The sequence below is a fragment of the Kogia breviceps genome, chromosome 6 (assembly GCF_026419965.1).
Source record: "Kogia breviceps isolate mKogBre1 chromosome 6, mKogBre1 haplotype 1, whole genome shotgun sequence".
In the NCBI taxonomy this organism is placed as follows: Eukaryota; Metazoa; Chordata; class Mammalia; order Artiodactyla; family Physeteridae; genus Kogia; species Kogia breviceps.
Window position 1 is genome coordinate 87,221,493 of NC_081315.1, and position 17,963 is coordinate 87,239,455.

Genomic DNA, 17,963 nt, shown 5'->3' on the forward strand with positions numbered 1-17,963 from the left:
TTAAACATGCATTTAGGTGGAATTATAAGCCTAGTTTCAGATAATAGTTTAGTCTCCTTCATACTCTCCCTCTGAACTATTTCCAACATCAACTCATCAGCCTCATTGATGTGTTTACACAAAGGTCTCTTGTTTCTCCTTATCTACTTGCAATCACCAGTCTTGGTTTCCTTTTCAATAGATCATATATCCTGTTTTTTCATTTGGACCCTTGTTTTTCAGTGCCTTCAACACTCTTGCCCTATTAAACTGTTTCACTTGACTTGAAAACACAAAACACGGTTGCATTTATGATTGGCTGCTCCTCATGTGCACCTAGATGCTGAATGTTGCTGAAAAAAGTGATAAAAAACATTTTAAAAAAGTGAACATTGAGCTCCTTTCTGAGTAGCACCACAGCATGGTTCACAGGCACCTGTCACTCAAAGTGTCCAAGGAAACACATCATCTTTCTTTGCAAAATATTCCTGTTTTCCTTATCTAACTGGATGACACTAGCATTCATCCAGTTTCTTAAACATCTGAATTCTCTCTTTCCTCACATCATCAATCAATCATCAGTTGCCTCTTCACTGGTGTTCCTGCTTCCGCCCTTTCTTCTCTACACTCTACTCCTCTTGCCCAGAAATCCTCATTCAATGTAATAGTTAATGTACTGAAAATGGCCTTTTTAAAATGTCTTACAAGGTCCCAGTGTGAACTCTTACTACTTTTTGACCTTTCCCCTATGTTTTTTCTTTCACTCTCTACATAGCAGTCATGTGATTCCTTGGGTACACCAAGCATATTTCTTCCCAAGTCCTTTGCACATGCTGTTCCTTCTGCCTTGGAACACTCCACAGAAAGCTCTTATCACTTTCCCAGTTCTCTGTTTAAATATTGGTATGTAAAGTAGACATTCTGTAACAACCAATTTCTATTAAAGAGTAGCACCTCCCACCTCCCTGCTCCTCTTATCTTCCTCATCCTGGTTTGTTTTACTCCATATTTCTATCACAGTATGACATGTATAGTGGTTTGGCTGTTGTCTGTCTCTCCCCAACAGTGCAAGATGCATGTGGGAAAGAAATTAGTTTCATCCACTACTATATCTATCCCTAGCACCTAGAACAATGCTTGGCATACAGGAGACTCTCTACAGTATTTGCTAAATGCACAAATGAATGAGTCTATCTCATTTGAAATGCACCAAAATTAATGATTTGATAAGAAGCATATCAACTTTTCATTTTTAATCTGATGCTGAATTGAATATATATTCAAAAATGAGTTTCATAAAAATTATAATTTTTTTATTCAAGTTTTAAACTGTTACTTTATGTTCTGGGCTTCAGGCTTTTCAGGCTTGTGTGATTTCAAATAACATATGGTAAAACAAATGAGCATAGATTTGACACAACCTGACCTTTAAATGACAATGAGAGCGAAAGGTGTGGCCTTGTCAGACTCTTATGAGAATAGAAAATTTCCAACAGCTTCAGAGAAGGTCAAAAAGTGTTCCTTAAATAGAATGGGGAACCAGCTGAAAGTTTTTCATCGAATGAGGGTGACAGACAGAGGTCTCTTAAAGAATATGTAATGAGGATCATCCAACTTACTCAAACTGAAGAATGGCCAAGAGGCTGTATGATTTATCTCACATTTTCAAGCATGACATGATTGTTATGGAGAAATAATATATTTTTACAGGTAGCACGTGATCATGTTTTAAAAATTTATAGAGTATCAAAGGTATAAAGCTCCAGGTCTTCTTTACCCTGTGTACCCTTTAGCTCTCTGATTCCCTTCCTCAAAGACACCCACTGGTACTAATTAGGTTTATAAATTTCTAAAGATATTCTATGAAAACACAACATGGATTATATTTTATTTAAAATTCTCTTAACTCTGAAAGATTTCAAGCAGGCAAGAACTGTAAAAGATAATAGAACAGTCACCAATGTACACACAAAACAGATTTTATGAATATTAATATTTGCCCAAATAGCTTTAGGTAGATGTTAAAAAACAACATATTACAGATACAACTGAAACCATTCTTACCCTCTCAGTCCCAGAGATAAGCATTATCCTGAGGTTGATCTGCATCCTTCCTAATAATTTTTCTCATATACTTACATATACCTCCATAACAATATATACTATCATATTACTTCTTAAATTTATGTAAGTCCTACCATACTATAGTATCCTTTTGTAACTTGCTTTTTAATTTGACATTATAATTTCAAAATTAATACATAGTAATACATGTAATTCTAGTTCATTCACTTTAAGTAACTACAGTTCCCCATTTATGAATGTACTCTAATATATGTATTCAGTTGATGGACATTAAATTGGTTTCCAATTTTTTGATTTACAGATAATTCTGTCATTTGCATCCTTATACTTGCTTTCCTATACACATATGCAAGATTTTCTTTAGGGTATATCTGTAGGAGTGAAATTGCTAGTTTGGAAGATATATGCAGATTTAATTCTGATCGATATTGAAAAACGCTTCTTGCAATCTACCAAACTTTTTACACCACCACCAGTACTCTACATATTTACACATATTCTTGCCATGATTTGGATAGAGATTGAAAACATGACCACAACAATTTATAGCTTATCCCTTCAAGAAGTAGAGTCAGTTTCCTACCTATTGAATTTTGGCTTGCCCTGTAATAGGTTTTGACCAACAAAATATGGTGGAAATTACATTTCTTCACATAATATTATATATTCTCCAAAGAAGGGAAGGTAGAATCTGCAAGGTCTCTTGAGGTCTACGCTTTGGATTTCACCTAATGTAATTTCTCCTCCCCCCTCAGTCCCCCTACATCCTACCTGTTCACTCTGGGGTTCCTCCTGTCTTCTTGGGCATCAGAGTCCCCCACCAGCAGCCCTAGTTGTGGGGAGATACTAACTCCACATCTTCGCACACCACCATCTTGACTCTGCCCCCAATTTTACTTAATTCTCATGCCTTGATTTCCTTGTCTAATTCCATTTGATTAATAACTCCAACACAATGCTAAATGGAAGTGGTAAAAGTGGGCATGCTTGTCTTACTCCTGACTGTAGTGGAGAGATCTTAAACTTTACCTTACCAAAATTCTTTGCACACAGAAGGTTAGGTGTTTACTAATTGGCTTTGAGTAGGTAACTTATCTGAATATGATTTGTTTGAGAATTTTATATATATTTCTGTTTCCTCTTTAATTGTGATAAACATAAAGTTTACAACACACCTGCTGAAGCAAGAGATCTATAAATGAGGACAGCATTCTCTAGTATTCCTATTTTCTTTTTTTTTTTTTTTAATAAATAATATCTAGCAGTTTATTAACCAATGGAGTATATTGCACAGCAAACTACCTTACATCTTTCAGGAAGAAAAACCACTGAATTTGAAAAGTAAAATGATGTCACCCACTGAATTCAGACACAATTAAAATGTGCTTTAAATGTTTGTTTTGGAGGAGGGGGTCACACACTCTATCAATTAAGAGAAACGTTTATACAGTCCAGGTCTTTTATTTTCTTTACACCCATCATGTCATGAATTAATAGGGAATGGGTTCCAGCTCCTTTCCATTGGTTCTCATGAAGTGTGCTTCTCTGGGTGGAGCAGGTTGATGCTTCAGTTGAACCCAAGTACTTTTCTCTTTGGCTTCCTTCTTTTTCTGATCATTTTCCTTCACCTGTTTCAAGAAGCTATCTCGGCTCTTAGAGTGCTTAATATGCTCGATACGCACATTAATTCTCTTGGCAAGAATCTTGCCCTTAACTTGTTTGGTTACAGTGATGCCAACAACATGCTGGGTAACATTGTAGACTCTCCCAGTTTTGTCATGGTAACATTTATGGGGCATTCCTTTTTGAACAGTGCCCATTCCCTTGATATCTACAATAGCACCTTTCTTGTAGATTTACATGTATGTGGCCAAAGGAAAAACTCCATGTTTTCTAAAAGACCTAGAGAACATGTAGCAGGTGCCCCTCCTCTTTCCCTTTTTTGTTGGTCATTTTGGCAAGTTACTGGAATATGGCAGTTCTGGCCAAAAAACTAGCATTCCTATTTTCTATAGTGATAATATCTTGAACAAATTTTATGTTATAAAAAGTTCAGTGTTCAAAATAGTTTAATATTAGTAAAAGAACCCTACAGGGAGACAGTTTACTGAAAAATGCTTTTCTCTCCCAAAAAACCTAACGCTGACAATTGAACAATGATGTTTGTGAAGGATAAAGCTTCATTAAACTACAAATACATTAATATCTAGCATACTATATGTGTATTAACTAGTTTCAAGTCTTTATAAGTACAAACTTAAATTTTGTTGCTTTGAAAGACATTACATTCACAACTTTGGACTGTAATTACTTGCATAAAGTTTGGTGAAGCAGGGTAGACAATGCCAAAGTTTCATGATAATTTTACTCTGCTAGGTAGTCACGAGTTTTAGAGAAAACTCTCCATGTCCTCCAAAGGAAAGAGCTAAGGTTGGAATAAGAAAAATACTCTCAAGGGAGTTCTGACTACCTGTATGCACATAAGTTACCTGGTGTGCACCCTGTCCTGCAGCCTTGGAATCTCCCTTTTACTGACTGAGGAAGTAGATGTACAGCATGAAGAAGAATGCCCTTTGGAAATGTTAGTATATACGGTTAAGGACTACACAACCCTTTGAGATGATTCTTCTGATTTCTTGAGAGCTGTGCATTTTGAAAAATATGGTGGATGAGAAATGATGTGGATTCAATGTGCTTCAGCTGTAGATTTTAGGAAATTATATAGGCTGGAATTATGATGTGCAGGACAAATCAGAAAATGTGTTGGTAACATTTATGTTAAAAAACAGACACACTTATACATATATTGATAAACTAAGGGCACACTCAACACCAAATAAAGATGAAAAAAATCATTATTATGAAGATGTCAATGAAGACAACTGTCTGTATGGAATACTTAAGAAAACATGTTTAGCAATGAAGAAATGGTATGTTTTCTATTAAAGTCAGTGTATTTTAGTGACCTAAGGCCTAAGGTGTACCTGACAAAAGTGAAATGTCCTGAGGTCATGAGACTAACACTTTTTGCCTCTGCAAAATTTTACATCTACAAAAATAACTTTCAGCTGAAAACCACAGCCTTTTCTAAACAAGCTACATATCACAGTTGACATTTTCTGGAGAATCATAGAAATTTTAATTCATCATAATTCTAAAAATTATAAATTAAGCTTCCTTTGTAAATAATTTAATAATAATAAATAACTTGAAAATTTTACTCAGAGGCTACTTTATTATCATTCCACCATACTTTAGATATTTTGGAATCATTGACACATTTAACACATTTTTCTTTAAATTGTGAAGTAATCTATTACTATCATTTATAACTTTAAAAATACTTTCACTCCTATTAGTTTATTTAGGAAATATTCTAAACCTGCTATAATGCCTCTTTTCCTGTGAAGAGAGAAATGTAGCTCTCAAATTTCTTTCTTGTGTTTGAGATTTCCCTAATTCCACTAATGTGTTTACTTAACATTTTAAAATTGTGAAATATACACACATTCAAAAGGATGTATATAATTATATTTATGGTTTAGAGAATAAAGATAGAAACATCTTTATGCAAAATTCCCAATGTAAGAAAGAAAATGCTGGTGCATTTGAAGATTCTATATGTGTTCTCTCCAATCCCATTCCATTCCCTCAGTGCCAGAGGTGACTGATACACTGCTAATCATTGTGCTCTGTAGTGTTTCTAAGTGTCTGTGGGAAAAGGGTTCCATGGTAAAAGAGGGTTGGGAAACTCAATGGGTAGGCCAGATTTTATGGCAAGAGTTTGGGAATTCACGGAGCCTTAATGTGTTAGCGAACATTTGAATCTATATAGAATTTTATTTTCATGGAACACATTTTACAAATTATTGATCTAAGTATTTTGCCAAACTTTTGTGTACTTCATAATGAACAGACAAGTACAGATATTTCCCTATAAGATTTGAAGGATATTTGATGTAAACTGAGTCTGTAAGGTGGATGAGTAAGGCATCCACCAAAGCAGGAACTAAATACAAACTCTCAGGGACATAAATGAGCAAAAATTTATTTTTTTAAAAAAATTTTTATTGGAGTATAGTTGATTTACAATGTTGTGTTAGTTGCAGGTGTATAGCAATTTGAATCAGTTATACATATATCCACTCTTTTTTTTTTTTAAGATTCTTTTCCCATATAGACCATAACAGAGTATTGAGTAGAGTTCCCAGTGCTATACAGCAGGTTCATATTACTTATCTATTTTATATACAGTGATGTATGCAAAGATTTATTTCTCATTCACAATACCCATCAGAGGTTTTCTAGGGGCTCTATTCTGGGTTGTGTTCACTTTGGGCCACTCTCACTTGGAGAGTGCTGTTCAAGACACTTCTCACAATTTACCTGGCAGAGCTTGTCAAATGTCTCCACCCAGAACAAGAGGGGCAGGAAATGCTATATGAAAAATATTTGGGGACCAGAATTAGATCATTCTCAGAGGCTGAGGGGCAAGGACACTAGTCTATGCAAAGGGCTGAGGCTGTTTGAAAGGTAAGAACATTCATTATACCATTCAGTTTGGAAAAAGCCTCAGACCTCACATGAATCAGATGAGGGGACATTAGGATGACATCCAGGCTTGAGAATTCTTGTCTCTGATACCGACGAATGTGTCCAGTGCCTCAGAGATCGGGGTTTGAGTATGAATCAGAGTGTCATTTCACATATGCAGGTAAGACTGGGACAGAGCAATAAAGCACTTGAACAAATCCATAAAATGCTGTATAATTTGGCAGTTGATGGCTCCTGAATTATCGTGTGGAATTGGTAGGGTCATTCAGGAGAGCATGCCAATTAATGTTAGGATTAGGCCACTGTATAGAATGAACAGGCTGTTTTTTCTGTGTCTACCCTTTTCTTCATTTCCTTTTTATGATTCTCTATATATGTATTATATGCATATATTAAATATTATGTATAATTTTTCTGAAAGTGCTCACCCATTTCAGTTGTTACATATAATACATAATATAAAATATGTAACAATATTTAACATACTGTATAATATAGAATATTTAGCTTTATATATATATATATATATATATATAATTTTTTAAGTCTAAAAATGCTTCTCCTGCAAAGGACAAAGCTACAGTCTGACTTTGGGCCAAAGGGTGAAAAACGAAATCTTGACAACAGTATACACTTGAGTATAAATGTGATGGTGGCAGCAAAATTAACAGAAAAGAAAAAGAAATCTCAAAGGGAAGATGGGAAAGTAGAGTGAAAGAGCCTACACTATTTAGAAACTGTCTATCCATGATCCAAAAAAAAAAAAAAAGAAGTTTCTGTATTTTATTTCAACAAAGGTGAAGAAATTTCCTGTAGAGAATTACCTTCTCCATCTCTAAGGATTTCCTTTACGTATCTGTTTGCATCCATCAGAACAGCATTTAGAGTTTTCAGACAGATAAGAATCTACCAGTTTTTAAGATAGTGCTTTTCAAAATTTGATTCCTTATAAGTGAACTTACAAGTGGACTCTATGGTATCTTTATTTATTATTTTCAATGTTAAAGTTTCTATTAAGTGAAGTGATGGATATTTTCTATCAGTCTGTGTTTAAGTGAACACAAATTATTATTTTTATTATTTTAATACTGCTGTTTTTGCTCATTTAGAAAGCATAGTATATTTATGATTGATGTCATTTAATTTCATTGAGATTCAACTGCCCTTTGAAAATACCCTTTTCTCAGCATATTAAAATGTCTATGCAGACAGGTAAACTAATATTTACATTGTTACAGGGCTGCTGTAACTAAAGGCCACAAACTTGGTAGCTTAAAACAACAGAAAGTTATTCTCTGATAGTTTGAGAGGGCAGAAGCCCTAAATCAATGTCAGCAAGACTTTGCTCCCTTTGAAGAATCTAGGAGATAATCTTTCCTTGTCTCTTCTAGTTTTTGGTGGCTCCAGCCATTCCTTGGTTTGAGGCCACACAGCTCCCCTCTTTGTCTCCATCTAATGTACACTTCTGTCTCCCTCAGTCTGTCTTTTCTTCTTATGAGGGCACTTGTCATTGGATTAAAAATTCACCTGGATAATCCAGGATGATCTCATTTCAAGATACTTAATTGCATCTGCAAAGACCCTTTTCTTAAATAAGGGTCACAATCATAGGTTCCAGGTGGGCATATCTTTTGGCGGGGCTGCTATTCAACCCACTACAGGTACCAACCTAAATACACTGGACTTTGTTCTATTACATTTAGATATTCCATTCACATTTGTATGGATGCAGTGCCAATTTTAGTTTTACATCATTCTCTCTTTGAAAAATTCTAGCTGTTAATATTTGAATTCAATGATAAATTTTTATATACATATATAAATAATTAGTTAATATATTTTCTTGTCTATTTCATAAGTGCATAATAGACAAGTCACTTTCTTCTGAGCTTGCAGATAGGTTCTGTTTGCTTAGCATGGTTACTGATGATGTTTGATATATTTTCCAAAATAGTCTACTCTGTAGAGTAGCTTTTCTCAGACATTTAAAAATAATTCCATATTATTTTATTTCCTGTTCCAAAGTCAAATATTTTTGAAGTCTTCTAAAAAAGTTATACAAATGCTATAAAATATACAAATTGTTACAAAGAGCATTCCACTCCAACTCTCTTTTTTTTAACATCTTTATTGGAGTATAATTGCTTTACAATGCTGTGTTAGTTTCTGCTGTATAACAAAGTGAATCAGCTATTTGCATATGTATATCCCCATATCCCCTTCTTCTTGTGTCTCCCTCCCACCCTCCCTATCCCACCCCTCTAGGTGGTCACAAAGCACCTAGCTGATCTCCCTGTGCTATGCAGCTGCTTCCCACTAGCTATCTATTTTACATTTGGTAGTGTATATATGTCAATGCTACTCTCTCACTTAGTCTCAGTTTACCCTTCCCCCTCCCTGTGTCCTCAAGTCCATTCTCTACGTCTGCATCTTTATTCCTGTCCTGACCCTAGCTTCATCAGAACCTTTTTTTTTTTTTAGATTCCATATATATGTGTTAGCTTTGCAGTAAAGAGTCTAGATATTGGAGCCAGAAATCCTGGCTTCAATTGTTGGTTCCACTCTATGCTAACCATGTGACCTTAGGCTAGTTTCTTAACCTTACTTCTTACCTGTAAAATTACATAATGATTCTATCAATCCATGAGTCGGTGCTCTTTAAGTGTTTAAGACAGTGGTAACATTCACTAAGCCTTTACTAAATACTCATTATAAATATAATGAAAATGATTATTATAAATATTATTTAATATATTATTATTATTCAGTAAACTAGTTCCTAAAATCAAGAGAGTGCAAACTTCCTTCTAAATAGTTCAGTTTTCTGTTAGAGTGGGTTCAAAATTATTTTGTAAGAAACCACTAGCCCTACAGGAGTTATTAACCTGGTTTCACTCTCAGAGGAATAGAATAGAGTAGTCTTCTACTTAGAATAGTCTTCTACTCAGGACAGATTCACGGTGGGCTGCTCAGGTCCCTACCATTCTCCATTGTCATCCAGTTGTCTCCATTGTCAGGCTTAGCACTTAACTGATAACATAGAAGAGCTACATTGTAGAAACTCATGAGTGAATACAGAATCAAACTCCCTGCCACATCCTATCTCTCAAAAGATTACAAAAGAGAAACAATTGGAAGGAAGTGTTTCCTGGAAGCTTGCTGCATCAAATGGCTCCTTATTAAGAATGTTAGTAGGAATTACACTTACATTTAATGCCACGGTGCTACTTTGAGAGAATCTCTGAGAGAAAAAAGGATCCTGACGTTCTGAAGATGTTGTTCACTCCATTACACAGGCTCTTCATTTTGAGAAACTTAAGAGACATTGTTTTCTGAGATTAATATCGGGAATAGTTGTGATTTTTCTGTGCAGCTGGCTTGGTGTGCTTATCTTAAAGAGAGATTGAAACATATAATTTACTAGATTTTGCTCCCTATGTTGTCTGTTAAGAGCTTAGAGGCAAAATTGTGGTTAGCTCATGGCAAATGTGTAGAACTTCACACTATATAATTTTGATTAGTCTTATTTGTGGGTTGATTTTTTTTAACTAATTTTTATTGGAGTATAGTTGCTTTACAATGTTGTGTTAGTTTCTGCTGTATAGCAAAGTGAATCAGCTATACATACACATATATCCCCTCTTTTTTGGATTTCCTCTTTTTTGGATTTCCTTCCCATTTAAGTAATCACAGAGTGAGTAGAGTTCCCTGTGCTATACAGCAGGTTCTCATTAGTTATCTATTTTATACATAGTAGTGTATATACATCCATCCCAATCTCCCAAGCCATCCCACCTCCCTTTCCCCTCCCCCATGCCACCCCGTTATCCATACGTCCATTCTTTTTTTTCTTTTTTTCCTTTTTAAAAAAAAAATTATTTATTTATTTTTTTTGCGGTGTGTGGGCCTCTCACTGTTGTGGCCTCTCCCGTTGCGGAGCACAGGCTCCGGACGCGCAGGCTCAGCGGCCATGGCTCACGGACCCAGCTGCTCCGCGGCATGTGGGATCTCCCCGGACCGGGGCATGAACCCGTGTCTCCTGCATCGGCAGGCGGACTCTCAACCACTGCGCCACCAGGGAAGCCCCCGTACGTCCATTCTTTACTGTAGGTTGATTTTTATCTTTTGCTTTGTCTTGTGTTTGCCCATTTATTCTCACTTTATTAAATTTATTCCCTTTAACTGTACTGTGTATTTCTTTTAAAGTCACCTGAAATTGTTTTTGGAACAAAGTGGGTTAGTAATTAATAACTGTATCATTTATAGGGGAAATTGTAAGTCCTCTTTATATCTTCATAGATCCTTCAAACATCATGGTATATGAATCATAAACTGATAATTAACAGAAATATTTAAATGACAAACTAAGAAAGCTTAAGGTATGTTGGGGAAAGATGCAACTCTAATTCATAGGCTATTATAAAAACAGTGAAAGTTGCTGACTTTTTTGTTTATCAAATGTTAAATATTTATAGATGTTAAAAAGTTATTCATATGAAACATCTTAAACTGCTTTGAAATAAAATGAAAGAACAAAATCTACATATTAGTGACGTTTGGGTTTTCCTTTCATAAAACTTTATTTCTTCAAAGCATAGAAATCATTGTCATACACTGAAAATTCTTCTATAGATGACTACTTAGGAAAAAAATTCTATATGCCAAATGGTAAAAATATATAGGGTAAAACAAACAATCTGTTAGAGAAATTACTTTTCTTTTATGAAGTTTGTCTCTTCAATTAAATTTTGTGGTGCATGATTTAGGATTTAGGTTAGTACAGGAGATAGGTTAAAATTTGCATGATAACAAGAATATTTTATGAAAAACCAGTGAGTATAGAGTTATGTTTTCTTCTTTTCTAGTTTGACAAAATGCTAAATTAAAAAACTCAAGAAGATGTGCATAATCAGAACAATAATTATATAAAGTGGCTATGATAGTCTTCCTCCATAAATTATGGGTGGATATTACTTCTAAAAAAATACAGGACAAGTTAATCATTAGAGAAAAATGTAGTTTCTCGTGTTAACGCACATTTCTCAGAAGAAATGATCTTTTAGATCTTGCTCTTTGAGCACTCAGAAGTGACAAGCATTTGTTACATATGCTCAGCTGACAATGAGGCTGTCTCTCATGAAAGACAAATGAAAAGAATTGGATTAATTTAGTTATAAAGAGATTTACATTTTGCGGTTTCTAACATGTCTTTTGGAGATTGATGAATAAGAAATGAGATAAGAAAGCCCTTCAGAAGCAACTATTGCTGAATATAGTAGAAAAATTGCTCTTGGCTGGAAGATGAATCAAGTTTCTGTCAGGTAAAGCCAGGGAAAATTCTCTTGTGTTATCAACTAATGTTACCCAAGAGGGAATATTATGCAAGATGTATGATATTGCTTTCTCCTTCTCCCAGAAGCCAGGTGGTTGTGCACTAAAGCAATGTAACAAGATTTCTATACCTTCACTTTATTTATTTACTAGTTTAGCCATGATTCTAAAAAAAAATATTGTCTGATCTTGCCTGTCCACAAAACTTCTTCTAGAAAGTTTTCACTATTTAAAATTGGTTATTAAATCTTTTATAACCATGATAAAATTCAATTTACTGAAGCTATTTGCTTTACTCTATTTTTTTCTGATTAAAATATATACTAGTGAGCAAAATATAACTAATCTAAATTCAAGGAATATGTATTTTGTTATTTTGTCTGCTTACAACCTTTTAATTACGTACTCTTATGTCAACCAAAATCTTAATTTCTCTTTCTTCAATAGACTTTATATTCAGCATATATTACCACAAAATCACAAAACTGTAATTCTGTCTAATTCTAAAGCTATATGGGGATTTCACTAATATTTTGCCAAGCACAACAGTTGCAATAAAAATCAACTTAGTGTGAAAACTCATCCCAAGAAAAATATTTAAGTTGCCTAGACTTAAGTATGCTAGAATGCACAAGCGTGAGAAAGCAAGCACCCATTACCAACAGCTAGATAATTTTTCAGTCCTTACCAGAGCAATTTAATGTGCTCCTTCAGTGTTCTGAAATGAAACTCCTTGATAAAATTTGGAAGACCTTTGGATACTTGTAATAGCTGATACAATAGTGGTGCTTCAGGAGAAAAAAAAGAGGAAATGCAGGATTCAAGCACCTTTTACTGTCAAAACAGATAAAATTGATTACAATTAGGTCATCTCATTTTTGCCTAAAGCCCTGGAATGGCATCCCACTGCACTTCCAATAAACTTCCAACAGAACCCGTGTTGTTTGCAAGGTTTTCTACCCTGCTGCGTGCCTTCCACTAACCTTCCATTCAGTCCTCATTGTGGAGCTCTCCCCCTTACACACACTCAGTTTTGTTCAGGTCATCCTGGGCTTCTTTCTATTCCTCTACTGCAGGTGGAGTTTTAATCAAATCTCAATTTAATTTTAGATATGGAAAGCCTTAGAATTAGGAATATTTTAATGCCAATCTATTTCTTCCTTTCTCCTGGTGTTTCATAAGTACTTATGTCGAATTAAATTCTTTATATTAAATAATACAAGAAGTAAATAAGTCCTTAAAAATGTGAGTCAAGGAGTAAAGAGTGGGGTAATATGGCTGAAACCTAATCATATACTGTTTATGTTCTAATGCTGAATTTATGAGCATGAGTTTTCCTTTGTTTCCGGGAGGTAGCTGATAGAGACTCAGATGTTTTTCTTAAAACTGTTTACAGCCATAGCAGCCACTGGGAGATGATTTCTCATATACTTTCCCCACATAGCACTGTCACCCGTGACTTCTTCCCTACTGATGGTGTTTTAGATTGTTTTTCTTAATAGAGTGACTTCTCCCTTGAGCTAAGAAAAACTTTTAAAACCATATAAACAAGCATTTCAGTTTGTAAATACTGAAGGAACTATGTTTGACAAGACTCCACAAAAACTATGGCTTAATATTTTCTCTACAGTGGGCATAATAATTATAGAAAATATCTCTCTCCCCAGTATTCAAAATTTTCATTTGTAGCCCAAAATACTTAAAGCATAGAAAATAAAATATTGGTTTCCATGGAATTATTACATCTATTTTCATGCTAATATAATTAAAATATAACTGGATTCATTATAAATGTATAGTTTAAAGTGATTTGCTATGGAAGTGAGATGTCTTATTTGTCAATGAGTAAACTCTGTATTTCTTTTTTTTTTTTTTTTTTTTTTTTCGGTACGCGGGCCTCTCACTGTTGTGGCCTCTCCCATTGCAGAGCACAGGCTCCGGACGCGCAGGCTCAGCGGCCATGGCTCACGGGCCCAGCCGCTCCGCGGCATGTGGGATCTTCCCAGACCGGGGCACGAACCCCTGCATCGGCAGGCAGACTCTCAACCACTGCGCCACCAGGGAAGCCCAACTCTGTATTTCTGAGTTGGTAATTTCGTTTTATATTTTAGCATTGTGACAAAGAAAGAGTTTATGTATCCAGAGAGATAAAATTAAATAAGACAAGTATGAAAACAGATTTGTTTTGTTCCACAGTGAAAAATAAGTTAGAAAGATTTATTCTAGCATTGGATGTCTTTTTACATATATTATAATTCAATGTAAGCTTATTTAGATCATTTGAGGATTTGTTTTGGCCTGTTTCATACCAGCCCTGTTATCTTTGAGCAGTGGTTCTCAAATTGAGTGCACATCAGAATCACCAGAAAGGCTTATTAAAACATGGATCTCTGGGGTCCACCTCCAGAGTTTCTGAATCTCCGGGTCTAGGGTAGGGCTCAAGAATTGCATTTCCAACAGCTTCTCAGGAGACATTGCTGCTGCTGGTCCAGAGACCACAGTTTGAGAAAGTCATCATGCATCAACCACTTAATTTCTTTTCCTCATCTATTTCATCTATGAAATAATGGTGTTAAACTAAATGGCCATTCAACAAACATGTATTACATGACTTAAATGTGTCAAATGTTTGCTAGTCATGGTCCCTGCCTTTGAGGAGAACATGGAGAAGAAAGTGACTGATCCTGCCTATGGTAGAAAAATCTGAGGACACTTGATAGAGGAGATGAATTCAAAACCCATAAAACTGTGGCTTCCCTGGTGGCGCAGTGGTTGAGAGTCTGCCTGCCGATGCAGGAGACACGGGTTCGTGCCCCGGTGCGGGAAGATCCCACATGCCGCGGAGCGGCTGGGCCCGTGAGCCATGGCCGCCGAGCCTGCGCGTCCGGAGCCTGTGCTCCGCAATGGGAGAGGCCGCGTACCGGAAAAAAAAAAAAAAACAAAAAAAAAACCCATCATAAAACTTATTGTAAAAAGTTAAACAAAATGTCTCCAAGTTATCCAGCCTTCTGGGATGATTCATTAAATATTCATATACAATATGGCAAATATTTCCACATATTTTCTAGGATCCTCAAATATATAGGGAATGCTTTACTATCACCTCAAGCTCTAAATTCCTGATATGGATTCCATTCTGATGCCTCACTCTTAGTTCCCCATCGTTGACTGCAGTTTTCTTCACCCTGCATTGCTTAATGCACAGACACCTTTATACCATCCTCCCTCAAAGCACCACACATCCAAGGCTGTTGTGTATAACCGACTTATACTAAATATTTTGAGTTCACAGAGGTTAATTATAGCACTGAAAAGAAGATTGTACTCAAGATATCAGAGATCTGTGGTGACACCAACCTATCCAGTACCTATCCAGTACTGCAACAAGTATGTGAAGACACACAGGAATTGACAACAAAGTATAACTAGGGTCAATGAAAAAGTTGTGGTTTGCTGTCTAGATTAAAGAAAAATTAAGAACATAAGTTGTTAGAGTTAGTTCTTAATTTTATCTAATTCACATCTCTGAGTTTTGTTGTTATTTTGTTTTGTTTCATTTTGGCTGAGGAAAATATGGGTCAGAATTTTTAAGTGACTTGTGATGGATTAAAGTTGAAAATTGCAGGAAAAATATAAGAATAAAATGGTATTATAAAGCAGCAGTTCTTAACTGTTGAGGTGTTCTCTTCCACTGAACTATGGTTTTCCTCAAAGTAATCCAAATATGTAGATAGACTATAGATTTGAAAGCTCCTTAAAAAATGCTGCTTTAACAGGGCTTATTTCTGACTATGTGTACTAATAATACACTATATAAATAATTAGGCACTGGAACATCATAGAAATAATTATAACCTGCAGCTAAGGTGGTTCATCACATGATGAAAGAAAAAGATCACCTTGAATTTTGCAAGGCATTTTTTTGGTTATAAAAATATACCATTTCTAATACCTGCACATAATGTAATGAGAAGACTGCTATGCTTTGGGGTTAAGTCTCCACAGATTCAAATGCTTCAAAAAGGTTTAGGATTCTCCAGATTCAATTTTATACTCTAAAATCCATTCTCTTCAGAATATTTCCCCTTTCATGAGACTGATCCCTCAAAGTTGCTGTTAGCCTGGAAGAATCTATAGAGATTTTTACAAAAATGGACTTCACTTTGGCTAGCACATAATATTTCTTCTAAGGTGTCAGACCAATACATTATTTCCGTTGCCAAAAATACATATGTTTTTTGTTTTTATAAATTTATTTATTTATTTTTGGCTGTGTTGGGTCTTCTTTGCTGTATGGGGGCATTCTCTAGCTGCAGCGAGTGGGGGTACTCTTTGTTATGGTGCACGGGCTTCTCATTGCAGTGGCTTCTCTTGTCTTGGAGCATGGGCTTTAGGTGTGCGGGCTTCAGTAGCTGTGGCACGTGGGCTCAGTAGTTGTGACTCATGACTCTAGAGCACAGACTCAATAGTTGTGGTGCATGGGTTTAGTAGCTCTGCGGCATGGGGGATCTTCCAGACTAGGGCTCGAACCCGTGTCCCCTGCATTGGCAGGCAGATTCTTAACCACTGCACCACCAGGGAAGTCCAAAAATTACATATGTTTTTGTTTCTTATTATTTCTTAAATCATTTGTGTAAAAAGAATTCAATTATGAAAATAAAAATCTTGTTTACCCTAAGGCTTTATTTCTCCTCATATTACATTTTATTTTACTTTTAAAACATCTTTATTGAGATACAATTTACATGCCATAAAATTCACTAAAGTGTACAGTTTAATGGATTTTAGTATATTCAGAGTTGTGCTATCATCAACACAATCTAAGTTTAAAACATTTTCATCATTCAAAAAAGTAATCCCATACTCATTAGCTGTCACTCTCTGTTGTCACCCTCTCCCCCTTCCTTCCTCTCCAGCCATAAGCAAACATTAATCTACATTCTGTCCCTATGGATTTGCCTATTGAGGATATAACTACAAACATACAATGTGTGACTGGCTTGTTTCATTTAGCAGGGTGTTTCCAAATTTCATCAATGTTGTAGCATATATCAATATATTATTCCTTTTATTGAAGATAATGTTTAATTTACCCATTCATCAGTTGATGGACATTTGAGTTGCTTTTACTTTTTGACATTATGAATAATGCTGCTTTGAACATTTGTGTACAAGTTTTCTTGCATTAAAATGTTTTTATTTCTCTTGCATATGTACGTAAAAGTAGAATTGTTGGATCATATACTAACTCTGTGTTTAGGCTTTGTAAGAACTGCCAAAATGTTTTCCAAAGTGTCTGTGCAATTTTACATTCCCATAAACAATGTATAAAGATTCCATTTTATTCATACACTCAATACTTGTTATTGTGTCTCTTTTTGATTATGGCCACCCTAGTGTATGTGAACTGGTAACTCACTATGGTTTTGATTTGCATCTCTCTAACATGCTTACAGGTCATTTGTATATCTTCTTTGGAGAAATTTCATTTAGATACTTTGCTTTCATTTAGATACTTTCACTTTATTGATAGTATCATTTGAAGCACAATATTTTTAGTTTTGATTTAGTCAAATTTATTTATTTTTTATTTCTTGTGCTTTGATGTCATATATAAGACACCATTGCCTAATCCAGCATCATGAATATTCACTCATGTTTTTATATGAGTTGTATTGTTTTAGCTCTTACAATTAGGTTTGTGATTCATTTTGAGTTAATATTTTAGTATTTTTTATGGTGTGAGACAGGAATTCAACTTTACTGCATGTGGATATTCAGCAACATTTGTTGAAAGCACTTCTTTTCCTGTTGAATTGTACTGGCACCATTAATGTATGGGTTCATATCTAGACTCTCAGCTCTATTCTATTGATCTATAGTTTTATTCTTATATAAGTACCATGCTATATTAATTACTGTAGTTGGGTAGCAAGTTTTAAAATGATAAAATGTAAGTTCTTCAACTTTATTCTTCTTTTTCAAGATTTTTTTTTCTTGGTTATCTAGGTTTT

At 35.1% G+C, this 17,963-nt stretch overlaps 1 pseudogene; it reads right to left on the reverse strand.

The window, feature by feature from the left end:
- Positions 1-3,542: 3,542 nt before the first annotated feature.
- Positions 3,543-7,451, reverse strand: LOC131758070 (large ribosomal subunit protein eL21-like; annotated as a pseudogene).
- Between the last annotated feature and the right edge of the window lie 10,512 nt (positions 7,452-17,963).